The sequence below is a fragment of the Scyliorhinus torazame genome, chromosome 6 (genome assembly GCF_047496885.1).
Source record: "Scyliorhinus torazame isolate Kashiwa2021f chromosome 6, sScyTor2.1, whole genome shotgun sequence".
Classification (NCBI taxonomy): domain Eukaryota; kingdom Metazoa; phylum Chordata; class Chondrichthyes; order Carcharhiniformes; family Scyliorhinidae; genus Scyliorhinus; species Scyliorhinus torazame.
In genome coordinates, this window is record NC_092712.1 from 245,138,010 (window position 1) to 245,153,724 (window position 15,715).

Genomic DNA, 15,715 nt, shown 5'->3' on the forward strand with positions numbered 1-15,715 from the left:
CACCTTCCCCGCCCATACAAAGTCAGAAATGATCGTGTGCAGTTTCCGAAAAAAAGGCCTTTGCTATAAAGATCGGGAGAGCTTGAAAGATAAACAAGAACATAGAACATAGAACGATACAGCGCAGTACAGGCCCTTCGGCCCACGATGTTGCACCGAAACAAAAGCCATCTAACCTACACTATGCCATTATCATCCATATGCTTATCCAATAAACTTTTAAATGCCCTCATTGTTGGCGAATTCACTATTGTTGCAGGTAGGGCATTCCACGGCCTCACCATTCTTTGCGTAAAGAATCTACCTCTGACCTCTGTCCTATATCTATTACCCCTCAGTTTAAAGCTATGCCCCCTCGTGCCAGCCATTTCCATCCTCGGGAGAAGGCTCTCACTGTCCACCCTATCTAACCCCCTGATCATTTTGTATGCCTCTATTAAGTCTCCTCTTAACCTTCTTCTCTCCAACGAAAACAACCTCAAGTCCATCAGCCTTTCCTCATAAGATTTTCCCTCCATACCAGGCAACATTCTGGTAAATCTCCTCTGCACTCGCTCCAAAGCCTCCACGTCCTTCCTATAATGCGGTGACCAGAACTGTACGCAATACTCCAAATGCGGCCGTACCAGAGTTCTGTACAGCTGCAACATGACCCCCCGACTCCGGAACTCAATCCCTCTACCAATAAAGGCCAACACTCCATAGGCCTTCTTCACAACCCTATCAACCTGGGTGGCAACTTTCAGGGATCTATGTACATGGACACCTAGATCCCTCTGCTCATCCACACTTTCAAGAACTTTACCATTAGCCAAATATTCCGCATTCCTGTTATTCCTTCCAAAGTGAATCACCTCACACTTCTCTACATTAAACTCCATTTGCCACCTCTCAGCCCAGCTCTGCAGCTTATCTATATCCCTCTGTAACCTGCTACATCCTTCCACACTATCGACAACATCACCGACTTTAGTATCGTCTGCAAATTTACTCACCCACACTTCTGCGCCTTCCTCTAGGTCATTGATAAAAATGACAAACAGCAACGGCCCCAGAACAGATCCTTGTGGTACTCCACTTGTGACTGTACTCCATTCTGAACATATCCCATCAACCACCACCCTCTGTCTTCTTTCAGCTAGCCAATTTCTGATCCACATCTCTAAATCACCCTCAATCCCCAGCCTCCATATTTTTTGCAATAGCCTACCGTGGGGAACCTTATCAAACGCTTTGCTGAAATCCATATACACCACATCAACTGCTCTACCCTCGTCTACGTGTTCAGTCACCTTTTCAAAGAACTCAATAAGGATTGTGAGGCATGACCTACCCTTCACAAAGCCATGCTGACTATCCCTGATCATATTATTCCTATCTAGATGATTATAAATCTTGTCTCTTATAATCCCCTCCAAGACTTTACCCACTACAGACGTGAGGCTCACCGGTCTATAGTTGCCGGGGTTGTCTCTGCTCCCCTTTTTGAACAAAGGGACCACATTTGCTGTCCTCCAGTCCTCTGGCACTATTCCTGTAGCCAATGATGACATAAAAATCAAAGCCAAAGGTCCAGCAATCTCTTCCCTGGCCTCCCAGAGAATCCTTGGATAAATCCCATCAGGTCCCGGGGACTTATCTATTTTCAGCCTGTCCAGAATTGCCAACACCTCTTCCCTACGTACCTCAATGCCATCTATTCTATTAGCCTGGGGCTCAGCATTCTCCTCCACAACATTATCTTTTTCCTGAGTGAATACTGACGAAAAATATTCATTTAGTATCTCGCCTATCTCTTCAGACTCCACACACAATTTCCCATCCCTGTCCTTGACTGGTCCTACTCTTTCCCTAGTCATTCGCTTATTCCTGACATACCTATAGAAAGCTTTTGGGTTTTCCTTGATCCTTCCTGCCAAATACTTCTCATGTCCCCTCCTTGCTTGTCTTAGCTCTCTCTTTAGATCCTTCCTCGCTACCTTGTAACTATCCATCGCCCCAACCGAAACTTCACACTTCATCTTCACATAGGCCTCCTTCTTCCTCTTAACAAGAGATTCCACTTCCTTGGTAAACCACGGTTCCCTCGCTCGACGCCTTCCTCCCTGTCTGACCGGTACATACTTATCAAGAACACGCAGTAGCTGATCCTTGAACAAGCCCCACTTATCCAGTGTGCCCAACACTTGCAGCCTACTTCTCCACCTTACCCCCCCAAGTCACGTCTAATGGCATCATAATTGCCCTTCCCCCAGCTATAACTCTTGCCCTGCGGTGTATACTTATCCCTTTCCATCATTAACGTAAACGTCACCGAATTGTGGTCACTGTCCCCAAAGTGCTCTCCTACCTCCAAATCCAACACCTGGCCTGGTTCATTACCCAAAATAAAATCCAACGTGGCCTCGCCTCTTGTTGGCCTGTCAACATATTGTTTCAGGAAACCCTCCTGCACACACTGTACCAAAAACGACCCATCTATTGTACTCGAACTATATCTTTTCCAGTCAATATTTGGAAAGTTAAAGTCTCCCATAATAACTACCCTGTTACTATCGCTCTTATCCAGGATCATCCTCGCCATCCTTTCCTCTACATCCCTAGAACTATTAGGAGGCCTATAAAAAACTCCCAACAGGGTGACCTCTCCTTTCCTGTTTCTAACTTCAGCCCATACTACCTCGGAAGAAGAGTCCCCATCTAGCATCCTCTCCGCCACCGTAATACTGCTCTTGACTAGCAGCGCCACACCTCCCCCTCTTTTGCCTCCTTCTCTGAGCTTACTAAAACACCTAAACCCCGGAACCTGCAACATCCATTCCTGTCCCTGCTCTATCCATGTCTCCGAAATGGCCACAACATCGAAGTCCCAGGTACCAACCCATGCTGCCAGTTCCCCTACCTTGTTTCGTATACTCCTGGCATTGAAGTAGACACACTTCAAACCACCTACCTGAACACTGGCCCCCTCCTGCGACGTCAAATCTGTGCTCCTGACCTCTATACTCTCATTCTCCCTTACCCTAAAACTACAATCCAGGTTCCCATGCCCCTGCTGCATTAGTTTAAACCCCCCCAAAGAGCACTAACAAATCTCCCCCCCAGGATATTTGTGCCCCTCAGGTTCAGATGTAGACCATCCTGTCTGTAGAGGTCCCACCTTCCCCAGAAAGAGCCCCAGTTATCCAAAAATCTGAATCCCTCCCGCCTGCACCATCCCTGTAGCCACGTGTTTAAATGCTCTCTCTCCCTATTCCTCATCTCACTATCACGTGGCACGGGCAACAACCCAGAGATAACAACTCTGTTTGTTCTAGTTCTGAGCTTCCATCCTAGCTCCCTGAAAGCCTGCCTGACATCTTTGTCCCCTTTCCTACCTATGTCGTTAGTGCCAATGAGGACCACGACTTGGGGCTGCTCCCCCTCCCCCTAAGGACCCGGAAAACACGATCCGAGACATCACGTACCCTTGCACCTGGGAGGCAACATACCAAACGCGAGTCTCTAATTACTAATGCTCGAGTTACTAATGCTCTGCTCCTCTCCCCCCTTCCCTTCTGAGCAACAGGGACAGACTCCGTGCCAGAGGCCCGTACCCCATGGCTTACCCCTGGTAAGTCCCCCCCCCCACAAGTATCCAAAGCGGTATACTTGTTTCTCAGGGGAACGGCCGCAGGGGATCCCTGCACTGACTGCTTTTTCCCAGTCCCTCTTACAGTTACCCACCTATCTCCAATCTTTGGTGTAACTAATTCCCTGAAGCTGCTATCTATGACCCCTTCTGCCTCCCGAATGATCCGAAGTTCTTCCAACTCCAGCTCCAGTTCCCTAACTCGGTCTTGGAGGAGCTGGAGATGGCAGCACTTCCTGCAGGTAAAATCAGCAGGGACACTAACGGCATCCCACACCTCAAACATCCTGCAGGAGGAACATTGCACTCCCTTCCCTGCCATCCCTCTAACTTTCAACCAAGATCTGGCTAATAAATTTTTTAAAAAAGAAAAAAATAATATAATATGGCACTTACCTCACACCAATGGGTTTTATTATTAGGTTAGAGGAGGAGGGTTTTATTATTAGGTTAGAGGAGGAACCTGGCAGAATATTCATTTTCACCACTTGGACCCTCCCAGACAGCTTTAAGTGCAGTGTATCCCACCTCTTAAGATCCACCCAAACCTCCTCCACCAGTTTCGTTAAGTTCCGCGATCTCATCTTTAATAATGGACTCTAAAATCTTACCAATGACCGAAGTCAGGCTAACCAGCTTATAATTTCCCGTCTTCTGCCTCCCTCCTGAGAGAAAGAGAATATTTGGATTATTAAATGTATTAAATGAATAACCGACTAAAAAAACTAACACAGGCTTGTGGAAAAGTACTGCTTGGACAAGGAAACAGATGCACATGAGGAAGTGGAGAAAATGAAGAAGTAGGAATAGCATTAACAGAAGAAATAATAATAGGTCTGAACGTTGAGCAAGATAGATTGGGGAAGGCTTAGCAAAATAGATGAGTGGACAGTCTTAAAGACATAAACAAGTCACTGAGGCTGCGCAAATGTCCAAGGGAACCATCCACTGGACAGAAAAAGTACGTTAACGTGAACATATAATGTATGATGAAGCGTGAATACTGACATATAATGTATGATGAAGGCGTACAAGGAAGAATGTGAACCTCAGTGAAACCTGATCCAATCAGGAGGAGAGGGCAGGAGAATGATAAACGAATAAAGTATATATAAACAGACGAAACAAGCTATTTGGTGTGCTCCTGTCTAGGAGGCACCCGACTCTGCAGACTTGTATAAGGATAAATAAAACTAACTTGCTTCTAGTATTTTTGTCCTCAGTGTCAGTGATTGTGAGCACACATTCAAATCTCACAAACTTGGGGGCTCGTCCGGGATTGTGCGCCACCCTGCCAGCAGAAGGGGCAAGAGAAACACTGGGATGACGCGTCCTACCGATTTCGGTAGTCCTAAGAATCACTGCTCCTGGAACTGACAGCGTGACGTGACCCGGACCAGAGGACTCTAGAAGCAAGGAGGAAGAAATAAGGAGGTACCAGACCGTCGAGCAATTCTTGTGCACAAGACCCGGGTAAGAAAAATGACTATTAGGTAATACTCAGGCGACGGGGGAGAAGGTAGGTGACAGGTGAAAGACGCTTACGGGAAAAATAGGAAGAACCAACAAAAGGATAAAGGATTGAGAGATGGGGGGAAATCTAAGTAAAGAGAGGGGTGGAACACCCGGAGGAAAGAGTGGAAAAGGCAGTCCTGAAATCCCGCCAGATAGTCCATTAGGGCGGATGTTGGAAAATTGGGAGAATACCTCCTGTACAAAAGGAAAATCAAAAGAGAAAATGATTAGATATTGCTATTATTAGTCAAGGGAATAAGGGAATCGGTACCCAAGGGGCAGAACTTTGAGAAAGCATTTGAAAACAGACAAGAGAAGGATGAGGCGCCTGCCATATTTTTGCAGAGGCTAAGGAGAAATATACAACAGTATTCTGGCATGGATCCAGAATCAGATGCCAGTCAACAAGTATTACGGGCAAATTTTGTCACCAAATCATGGCCAGACATTAAAAAGAAACTGGAAAAATTAGAAGACTGGAATGACAAATCCATAAATGAGTTACTCAAGGAGGCACAGAAGGTGTATGTGAGAAGGGAGGACGAAAAGACAAAGGGAAAAGCTAAAATAATGATGCAGGCGGTAGAGCAAGTTGTGGAAAAGAAGTGGAATAGTGAAAGTAGAGACGGGAGAGGTAGAAGAGGCTGGGGACAAATGAACCAGTGGAGTGGGAACAGAGGAAGAGGAAGGGGACAAGGAAGAGGCCGAGGACAAGGAGGTGCTGGGATGGGAAACTGGGAAACAGGACCCTTGAAATGTTATTACTGTGATGAGGAAGGACATTTTAAGAGGGATTGCCCGAAAAGACAGAAGGAAACAAAAGTGTACTCCTTGTTGCAAGGAGACGAATAGGAGAGTCAGGGGCTCCACTCCCTGGGGATAGAAGGATATAGAAGGGAGCCCTTGGTAAACTTGAAAGTGGGACCCCGGGGAGAGGAAGTGGTATTTATGGTAGACTCAGGAGCGGAAAGATCAAGTGTGACTGAGGTACCAAAGGGAAGAAAACTGGGAAAGAAAGAAATAAAAGTGGCAGGGGTGGGAGGAAAAACGATAACAGTCCCTGAAATAGAAGACGTACTGGTCAAGTATCAGACCAGAGAGGCTGTGGAAACCTTAATATTAATCCCGCAGGCAGGAATAAATCTTATGGGAAGGGATCTACAGGTCCAATTGAGGTTAGGGACCGCACCAGTGGATGGAAAAGCGAAAATAAAGATGTATAACATTACGAAAGAAAACGAAAAAGAAATAGACCCCACGGTATGGGCAAGCCAAGGAAATAGGGGAGGGTTACTTATACCCCCATTGAAAATCAGCCTAAAGACAGGCTGTGAACCCGTGCGAGTAAGACAATGCCCGATATCAATGGAAGGACGAAAAGGACTCCAGCCTGTCATGGACCTACTAGAAACGGACGGTGTAATAGAACCCTGTATGTCCCCCTTTAACACTCCAATTCTACCAGTTAAGAAGCCTAATGGAACGTATAGAATGGTCCAGGATTTAAGGGAATTAAATAAGATTGTGCGGAAGCGCCACCCAGTGGTGCCCAACCCATACACTATAATGGGACAGATACCCCATTGTAGTAAGTGGTTTAGCGTCATAGACCTTAAGGATGCATTTTGGAGTTGTCCAATAGACCAGAGCAGTCAAGACATTTTTGCATTTGAGTGGGAGAACCCATATACTAGGCGAAAACAACAGTATAGGTGGGCAGTTTTACCGCAGGGGTTTACGGAATCACCAAACTTATTTGGACAAATATTGGAGCAAGTACTGGAGGAATATAACGGAGGACAAGAGACGCAGTTATTACAATATGTGGATGATTTACTAGTATCAGGGCAAGAGAAGGCGGCGGTAACAAAAGGAACGATAGAACTACTCCTTGCGGTAATAGGTTAGCTGACGAGGAAGCCAGACAGGCCGCAGTGACTGGCCCGACCCGCATGATGAGTCTTATCCCACAGCCACTACACCTCACCAAAAATCCGATTTTTACTTTGGCGGAGCAGACACAGCTCCAGGGGCAAGGGGCTACCAAAAATGAAAAGGGGGAATGGAGGCTGCAAGATGGCTGACAGGTGTTAAATAAAGAAATCTCGAGAGAACTAGTGGGTCAGTTACACTCACAATCTCACTGGGGCACGCAGGCCCTGTGTGATGCTTTCCTGCTGTGTATGCCTGCTGTGTATGCCTGTACCGGGATCCATACTCTCGCCAAACAGGTGAGCGACCGGTGCATAATCTGTCAGAAAGTTAGCAAGAAGAATATGCGGCGACCCGTTGTAGGGGGCCGCCCGTTGGCAGTCAGACCATTCCAACGTATTCAGATTGATTTCACCGAGCTTCCCCTCGTGCAACGGTGGCGGTACGTTCCGGTTATAGTTGATTACTATACATGATGGGTGGAGGCTTTTCCAACCGCCACTGCTACGGCACAGGCGGTCGGCAAAATCCTTCTTGAACAAATAACTCCACGATATGGGGTCATTGAGTCCATTGACTCCGACCGCGGAACGCACTTCACTTCTAAAGTGAAGTCATGAGCCATCAGCTCATTTGTGAGACCCTAGGTATCCGGTGGGATTTGCACACCCCCTGGCACCCTCAAAGCTCCGGGATGGTGGAGAGAATGAATAGCACCCTAAAGGCCCAGCTGACAAAACTGATGGCTGAGACAAATCTGCCCTGGACTAAGTGCTTACCGCTGGCACTGTTACGTATTAGGACGGCGCCGCGGAAAGACACCTTACGAGATGTTATTCGGATTACCCTATCTGGGACGAACTGAGGGTACACCCACTATAGAATGTAATGATATTTTTATGAGGAACTATTTACTGGCGATGTCTCGTTCACTTACAGAATTAAAAGAGAGGGGTTTGCTGTCTCAAACACCTCCTCTGGACTTTTACATCCATAAGCTCCGACCAGGAGACTGGACACTGATTAAGTCATGGCGAGACGAGAAACTTAAACCTGTCTGGGAAGGACCATTCTTGGTTTTGTTAACCACTGAGACCTCCGTCCGTACAAAGGAAAGAGGCTGGACTCACGCCACTCGAACCAAAGGTTCCATCGAACCTACGCCGGACGAACTACCAGCCGAGTGGGCTGTCCAACCCGGAGACCGCCCGCTGACATTGACTTTTACCCGAAAGACACAATGATCATCACTCTCGTATGTACCCTCCTCAGCATTTGCACAGCCACTGTGCCTCCATGCACTAAGTGCTACATGGAACTCCGCTCAGGCACCTGCTGCCTGCCCCAATACTTCACCAATGAGCTCTTCACCTCGCATACAGTCGTACCACAGAAGTGCCACACACAGAAGGGTACTACCTGCACAGAAGGCGGCGTGCAATATGTAATGTTTAAAAATACTAGGGTGACAGGCTGTCCACAACAAGATTGGCTCTGTGTTAAAAGCCAGCCAGGTACAGGGGGATCTAAGGCAGACAGGGTGCGAGAGAGAATAGTAAAAAGGAGGAAAAAGAAAGGGCAGAAGAAGAAGGGAAAACAACCCCCAAACTCCTCACTCTATGAGCAGCTCAAGGGGGAGATACAGTTGCCAAAGGCTGGGGGGAACTTATTTGTAGACCTTGCGCTCCGTATTACACAGACCCTTAAGGTTACCAATTGCTGGGTCTGCGGCGGACCCCTCACTAGTGAATGTTGGCCCTGGCGAGGGGCTACCGTCGATGCCCCTGATTTATTTGACTGGAATATAACCACCGGCATGGTCCGCCGACCACAGACCTGGGTGCTCACGGACACGCCCTATGCACGACATTGTGTCTCTAATAATCCAACCGGACCAACGGTACGGCCTGTAGGCACAAGCCCCTGCGAGTATACTAAAACTTTCGACCAGGATGGTAACACTGCCTGGTACCCCAGTGTCCCAGCCTCTCGATTATCTCCTCGCGGAGGAAGGAGGGGTCTGCGGGAAGTTTAATCTCTCGAATTGCGGTTTAAATATTGACAATAATGGAGAGGCGGTGCAGGCGATAGCCAAAGATTTAAGAAAGATTGCTCATGTCCCGGTCCAACGCTGGACTCCTCTCGGTGGGGCATGGTGGAACAACATTTTTGACGGTACTTGGTGGAAGACCTTAGCATTTATTGTAGTCTGTGTCATGTTGGGTCTTATGGTCCTACCTTGCCTGATACCCTGCTTCCAGCGACTTATCACGAGTGTGGTCAGCCGGATGGTTGCAGTCCCAGCACCGGGATCAGACCAAACATCTCAGGTCATGCTCCTGTGCCCGGCTCTCACCGAGAAGAGGCAGATTAAATTGATGTTACAGCGCCTTGACCGCGGTACTTGAGGTTATTTATTTAACACATGATAAAAAGAAAAAGGTTGGATTGAGAGAAAGAGAATATTTGGATTATTAAATGTATTAAATGAATAACCGACTAAAAAAACTAACACAGGCTTGTGGAAAACCACTGCTTGGACAAGGAAACAGATGCACATGAGGAAGTGGAGAAAATGAAGAAGTAGGAATAGCATTAACAGAAGAAATAATAATAGGTCTGAACGTTGAGCAAGATAGATTGGGGAAGGCAAAATAGATGAGTGGACAGTCTTAAAGACATAAACAAGTCACTGAGGCTGCGCAAATGTCCAAGGGAACCACCCACTGGACAGAAAAAGTACGTTAACGTGAACATTTAATGTATGATGAAGCGTGAATACTGACATATAATGTATGATGAAGGCGTACAAGGAAGAATGTGAACCTCAGTGAAACCTGATCCAATCAGGAGGAGAGGGCAGGAGAATGATAAACGAATAAAGTATATATAAACAGACAAAACAAGCTATTTGGTGTGCTCCTGTCTAGGAGGCACCAAACTCTGCAGACTTGTAGAAGGATAAATAAAACTAACTTGCTTCTAGTATTTTTGTCCTCAGTGTCAGTGATTGTGAGCACACATTCAAATCTCACACTCCCTTCTTAAACAGTGGTGTTACATTAGCCACTTTCCAGTCCTCTGGGACCCTTCCTTCCTGGAGAATGTATTATATTAAGGAATCTGTTGATATTTGAGAATGAATGATGACTTTTCAATTAGGTGAATTGGACATTCTGAATTTACCCTCTGTGTACTGTTTCTTACCTGTCTTCTACCCTTACTGGGAACTTTGTTTTTTTTACTTCTCTCTGTCTTCTCTCCTGTTGTTCTTTTCAACCTCCCCCTGTCTCCTTGGCTTCTGCTGCCCTTTTTGTGCTTTTGCTCTGTGGCTGTCTTCAACTCCATGGTCAGCATTTCCAATTCGCAAAGCACCTGCGATCTCCTGCGCATGCGTCAGGCGAGAAAGGGCCACGCATGCGCATGTCTGAATTAAAAGCACATTAGTTCCGCGCATGCGCGTGGGCCTAATCAATATTGAAACCTTCTGAGCCGCACGTGTGCGGCCCATTCCCAGTCAGCGCATGCGTGGGAGGTCGTAGGTTCAGCAGGCCTTGGAAATGCCAACCATGGAGCTGAAAATGAAGATTAGATTTAGTTTATTTACATTACAAAGAACAATACTTAATCATTTAGAATCTTATTTGCGGTACACCGAACCTCAGAAATAAATGCATACCTCTGTTCTCTTTTTCAACCCCTTGTGTATTACAAAAAAACGTGTATCCCTGATGCATAAAACCATGTACCATTAAAGCATAGTCGCATAAGTTACAGACATTATAGAAAGTGATAATAAAAAAAGCAAGGCAGTGAGACATGGTGATTAGCACTGCTGCCTCACAGCACCAGGATCCTGAGGTTTGATTCCAACCTCAAGTGATTGTGTAGAGTTTGCACATTCTTCCCGTGTGTGGGTTTCCTCCGGGTGCTCCGTTTTTCCTCCCACAGTCCAAAGATGTGCCGGTTAGGTGGATTGGCTGCGCTAAATTGCCCCTACGTGGGGTTACAGGGATAGGGTGGGGTATTGGGCCGAGGTTAGGATGCTTTCAGAGGGTCGGTGCGAACCTGATGGGCCAAATGACCTCCATCTGCACTGTAGGGATTCTATGGTTCTACTTTTAAATGACGCCCATTTCTTTGCAAGATTTGCACTTAGGTCAGTGAAAATGAAGATTTTCTTATCTCAGTCGAATTGACCACATTCCCTCGCCAGTTTGGGAATCAGGTCCTTGGTCTGTTAGCAGTGGAATCGGATGATCATTGTCCTGAGACGTTCATCCTCACCCGGTTCCGGGACTAAAGAACGGTGCGCTGTCTAGTTCCGGTGGTGAATTAAGGTCCTCCACAAAAAAACTGAACATAAACAGTGTTGATTGTTGACCTTCAGCTGACTCAACCAGATCAATGATCAACAAATATTTGCGCCTCAAGCGATTCTCAGGGTCATCTAGTTTGGCTTTTACCCTTTTTGTTTTCTGCGCCCAGAGCTGTGCAAGCTGCTTCCAGTGCAGAGACCCTGGGCGAAATTCTCCGGTATCGGCGCGATGTCCGCCGACCGGCGCCAAAAACGGCGCAAATCAATCGGGCATCGCGCCGCATCTTGGGGGGCCCAGCCCTAACCTTGAGGAGCTAGGCTCGCGCCGGACTGATTTACGCCCCGCCAGCTGGTGGAAAAGGCCTTTGGTGCCCCGCCAGTTGGCGCGGAAATGACATTGCCGGGCGGCGCATGCGCGGGAGTGTTAGCGGCCGCTCACGGCATCCCCGCGCATGCGCTGTGGAGGGAGTCTCTTCCGCCTCCACCATGGTGGAGACCGTGGCGAAGGCGGAAGGAAAAGAGTGCCCCCACGGCACAGGCCCGCCCGCGGATCGGTGGGCCCCGATCGCGGGCCAGGCCACCGTGGGGGCACCCCCCAAGACCCCGGAGCCCGCCTGCACCGCCTTGTCCCGCCGGTAAGGTAGGTGGTTTAATCCACGCCGGCGGGACAGGCATCCTAGCAGCGGGACTTCGGCCCATCCGGGCCGGAGAATCGCGGTGGGGGCCCGACAACCGGCGCGATTCCCGCCCCCGCCGAATCTCCGGTGCCGGAGAATTCGGCAACCGGCGGGGGCGGGATTCACGCCAGTCCCTGGCGATTCTCCGACCCGGCGGGGGGTCGGAGAATCTCGCCCCCTGTCACTGTGGTCTATTAATCAGTGCTCCATGTTGAACAGGCATTATGAATCAACAGTCAGATAAATTGCAGCTAGAGAGGACTGAAGCAGTGTGTGCAAACATTTCGCTATATGTTCTGCTGCGAGGTTGCTATGATACTTGTCAGCCAAAAGTGTTGAAATGGAGAGTTGCTCAGACTATGTGGCCACCATTGTTGAGGATTCAGCGGTCTGAGCACTGAACATCCAGGCAAGCAGCATCCAAGGTCTGCCCACATTTCAGCTTGGATTTGGACATTCCACCATATCCTTACAGACACAAAGGTACTTAGACTAATAAGAGGCTCAAAAGCTATTCACCTAACGTGGGCAGCATGGTAGCACAGTAGTTATCACTGTGGCTTCACAGCACCAGAGTTCCAGGTTTGATTCCCCACTGGGTCACTGCCTGTGCATCGTCTGCACATTCTCCCAGTGTCTGTGTGGGTTTCCTCAGGGTGCTCCGGTTTCCTCCCACAGTCCAAAGACGTGCAGGTTAGGTGGATTGGCCATGCTAAATTGCCCTTAGTGTCCAAAAAAAAGTTAGGAGGGGTTACTGGGTTACGGGGCTAGGGTGGAAGTGAGGGCTTAAGTGGGTATGTGCAGACTCAATGGACCGAATGTCCTCCTTCTGCACTGTATGTTCTATGTTCTAACTGCTGTTTACAATGTAAAATTAAAATAAATCAGGAGCTGTTTTTACCCACGTGGGACCAGTCACATCGCCCAACCGGAAGTCCATAAGTATGAATTTCGATTTGAGATGACAATTCATCGATTTTATTGTGAATGCAGTGGGCATTTAGTTTATTTAGTTTAAAGCCCTCCAGTTCGCCAGTTATACTACTTCCAACAACACCGGTATCAGCAGAGTTCAGTTAAAGCCAGTCGCAATGGTGCAGCCCCAATTTTCCCCAGTGCTGGTGCCAATGCCCCAGGAACTGGAACCCTCACCAGTCTTTCAGCTACACATTATCTCTCTTATTTACCCTCTGTCAATAGTCGAATGATTATATCTTTGAGGCTTTTACCTACATCATTGATACTGCATGGACCATGACAAATAGATCCTCCCCCTCTCATTTGAAATTCCTCTCCAGCCCTGGGCAAATATCTCAGACCCTGGCACTGGGCAGGCAACACAGACTTCTGGATTCTCACCCTCGGCCACATAGAGCACTGACTATTCCCTTGACTATACTGTTCCCTACTACGATTACATTCCTTTTCAGACCACTAGAATCGCTCACTGTACCATGGTCGGTTTGCTCATCTACACTTCAGGCCTCACTTTTATCCATACATGCTGCAAGAACCTTGAACCCGTTGGCCAATTACAAGGGCTGAGGCTCCTCCAATACCACCTTCTTGATCCCCTTCCCTGCTTGATGTGCAATCACATCCTCTAGTCCCAGACCACTGACCAAATCGGATGACACTAGCCTAAGGGGTGGCACTGCCTTTTGGAAAAAAGGATCCAGATAACTTTCCCCCTCCTTGATGTGTTGCAGTATCTGCAGCTTGGCTTCCAGCTCAATATCTCTGAGCTGAAGCTCCTCAAGCCACAAACACTTCAGCTCCCACATGCTGTGGTCATGACACATTATCTGTTATAATAATAATATGCCACCTTTATTGCATTAATTAAATAGATTTTTCTTAATTATTACAATTCTCTTCCACACCTAATGATGCACTAAGGCAGACTTTTATCTGTTTCCATAGCTGGTTATTCCTGGACCAGGAATACTTTTTAGTCTGTCACCAGAGGTTTATAGCTTAAGAGGCACCACTCTGCATCAAGCATGACTAACCAGGAGTTCTCCTGCTCCTACAGCCAGCCGTTGATGTGTTGGAAGGATTTGCAGGTTGACTTTTGTGAGGGCCACGAAGAATCCAGCACGAGTTTTAAGGATACAAAGTAATAACATTTATTTACAATAACATATATATATATATATATAACAGCAGCAGCAAATTCCCTTGCTGCACACTCCTTCCTGCTGTTTCCAAACTGGCCAGCTTTATTTATACTTGGAGTTTACTAATGGTTTCTCCGCCCCCCTCATTGGGGAAGCTCATACTCCCACAGGATTGTGGGATTGTCATTAGCCCCCAGCCAATGGTAAGCAGGCAGGTTGTAACATCCCTCCCCACCAAAGTCCAAGGAATCCACCGAAGACCCTGGCGAAGGAGGGCATCGGACTCGTTTTGCTGCAGGCCGGGCACCGTTTGCACGCGGCGCTGGATCAGGCGGCGTGTAACGAGATGGAGACCGACGCTTCCGTGATGAACGGCGCAACGGTTGTACATCCACGGCCCGTGGACCCGAGGATTCCCCCTCTGATGCATCCTGTGTCTCCATCACGGAGTCAGAGTCTGCTGCCTCCGTCATGTCAGCGTCTCTATCTCCATTCGGTTCTGTAACGACCTGCGCAGGCTTCGAGTGAGGCACCAGTGGAAGATTGTGAGGACTACCTTCCCTTGTCTCTGGTCTCTGCGGCTGTAGAAATGAGATCCGGGGGCGGGGAATCTTTTGAGGGGATCGTCTTCTGGACCGAACGTGGTCTACATGTTTGCGCTGGAGACGACCCTGGGCTTGCACCTGGTAAGATATAGGGCCCGTTTGGCGAAAGATTACACCAGGAACCCACTGGGCACCACCAGCAAAATTCCGAACGAACACTGGGTCACCGGGCGCAAACTGCCGAATCGGCCGATGCCGAGAAAATCCCTGTCCCTGCCGTTCTTGTGTGCGACGTACTTTTGCGCCAATGTCCGGGAAAACCATACTAAGGCGGGTGCGAAGTCTCCGGCCCATTAGGAGTTCTGCGGGAGCTACCCCAGTCACCACATGGGGGGTGGTCCTGTCCGTAAACAAAAAGCGAGCCAGTCTCGTGTCCATTGATCCGGAAGAGTGCTTCTTTAGGCCTCTTTTGAATGTTTGCACTGCGCGCTCTGCCAACCCATTTGAAGCCGGGTGGTAAGGGGCAGTGCGGATATGGCGTATGCCGTTCATCTTCGTGAAGGCACTAAATGAATACTTTGCATCAGTATTCACCAAAGAGAAGGAATTGGTAGATGTTGAGTCTGGAGAAGGGGGTGTAGATAGCCTGGGTCACATTGTGATCCAAAAAGACGAGGTGTTGGGTGTCTTAAAAAATATTAAGGTAGATAAGTCCCCAGGGCCTGATGGGATCTACCCCAGAATACTGAAGGAGGCTGGAGAGGAAATTGCTGGGGCCTTTACAGAAATCTTTGGATCCTCACTGTCTTCAGGTGATGTCCCGGAGGACTGGAGAATAGCCAATGTTGTTCCTCTGTTTAAGAAGGGTAGCAAGGATAATCCAGGGAACTACAGGCCGGTGAGCCTTACTTCAGTGGTAGGGAAATTACTGGAGAGAATTCTTCGAGACAGGATCTACTCCCATTTGGAAGCAAATG

General features: G+C 48.0%; 1 protein-coding gene across 3 annotated transcripts in view; it reads right to left on the reverse strand.

Moving 5' to 3' along the window:
* LOC140425362 (uncharacterized) overlaps positions 1-15,715 on the reverse strand; it is a 120,865-nt gene that overhangs the window by 62,380 nt on the left and 42,770 nt on the right. Inside the window, exon 3 of one of the 3 annotated variants that reach the window (XR_011947841.1) lies at positions 4,243-4,296. The exons of the other annotated variants lie outside the window; for them this stretch is intronic. The gene's annotated coding sequence lies outside the window, so the exon portion shown is untranslated. The remainder of the gene's footprint in view (positions 1-4,242; positions 4,297-15,715) is intronic. 3 annotated transcript variants of the gene reach the window in all.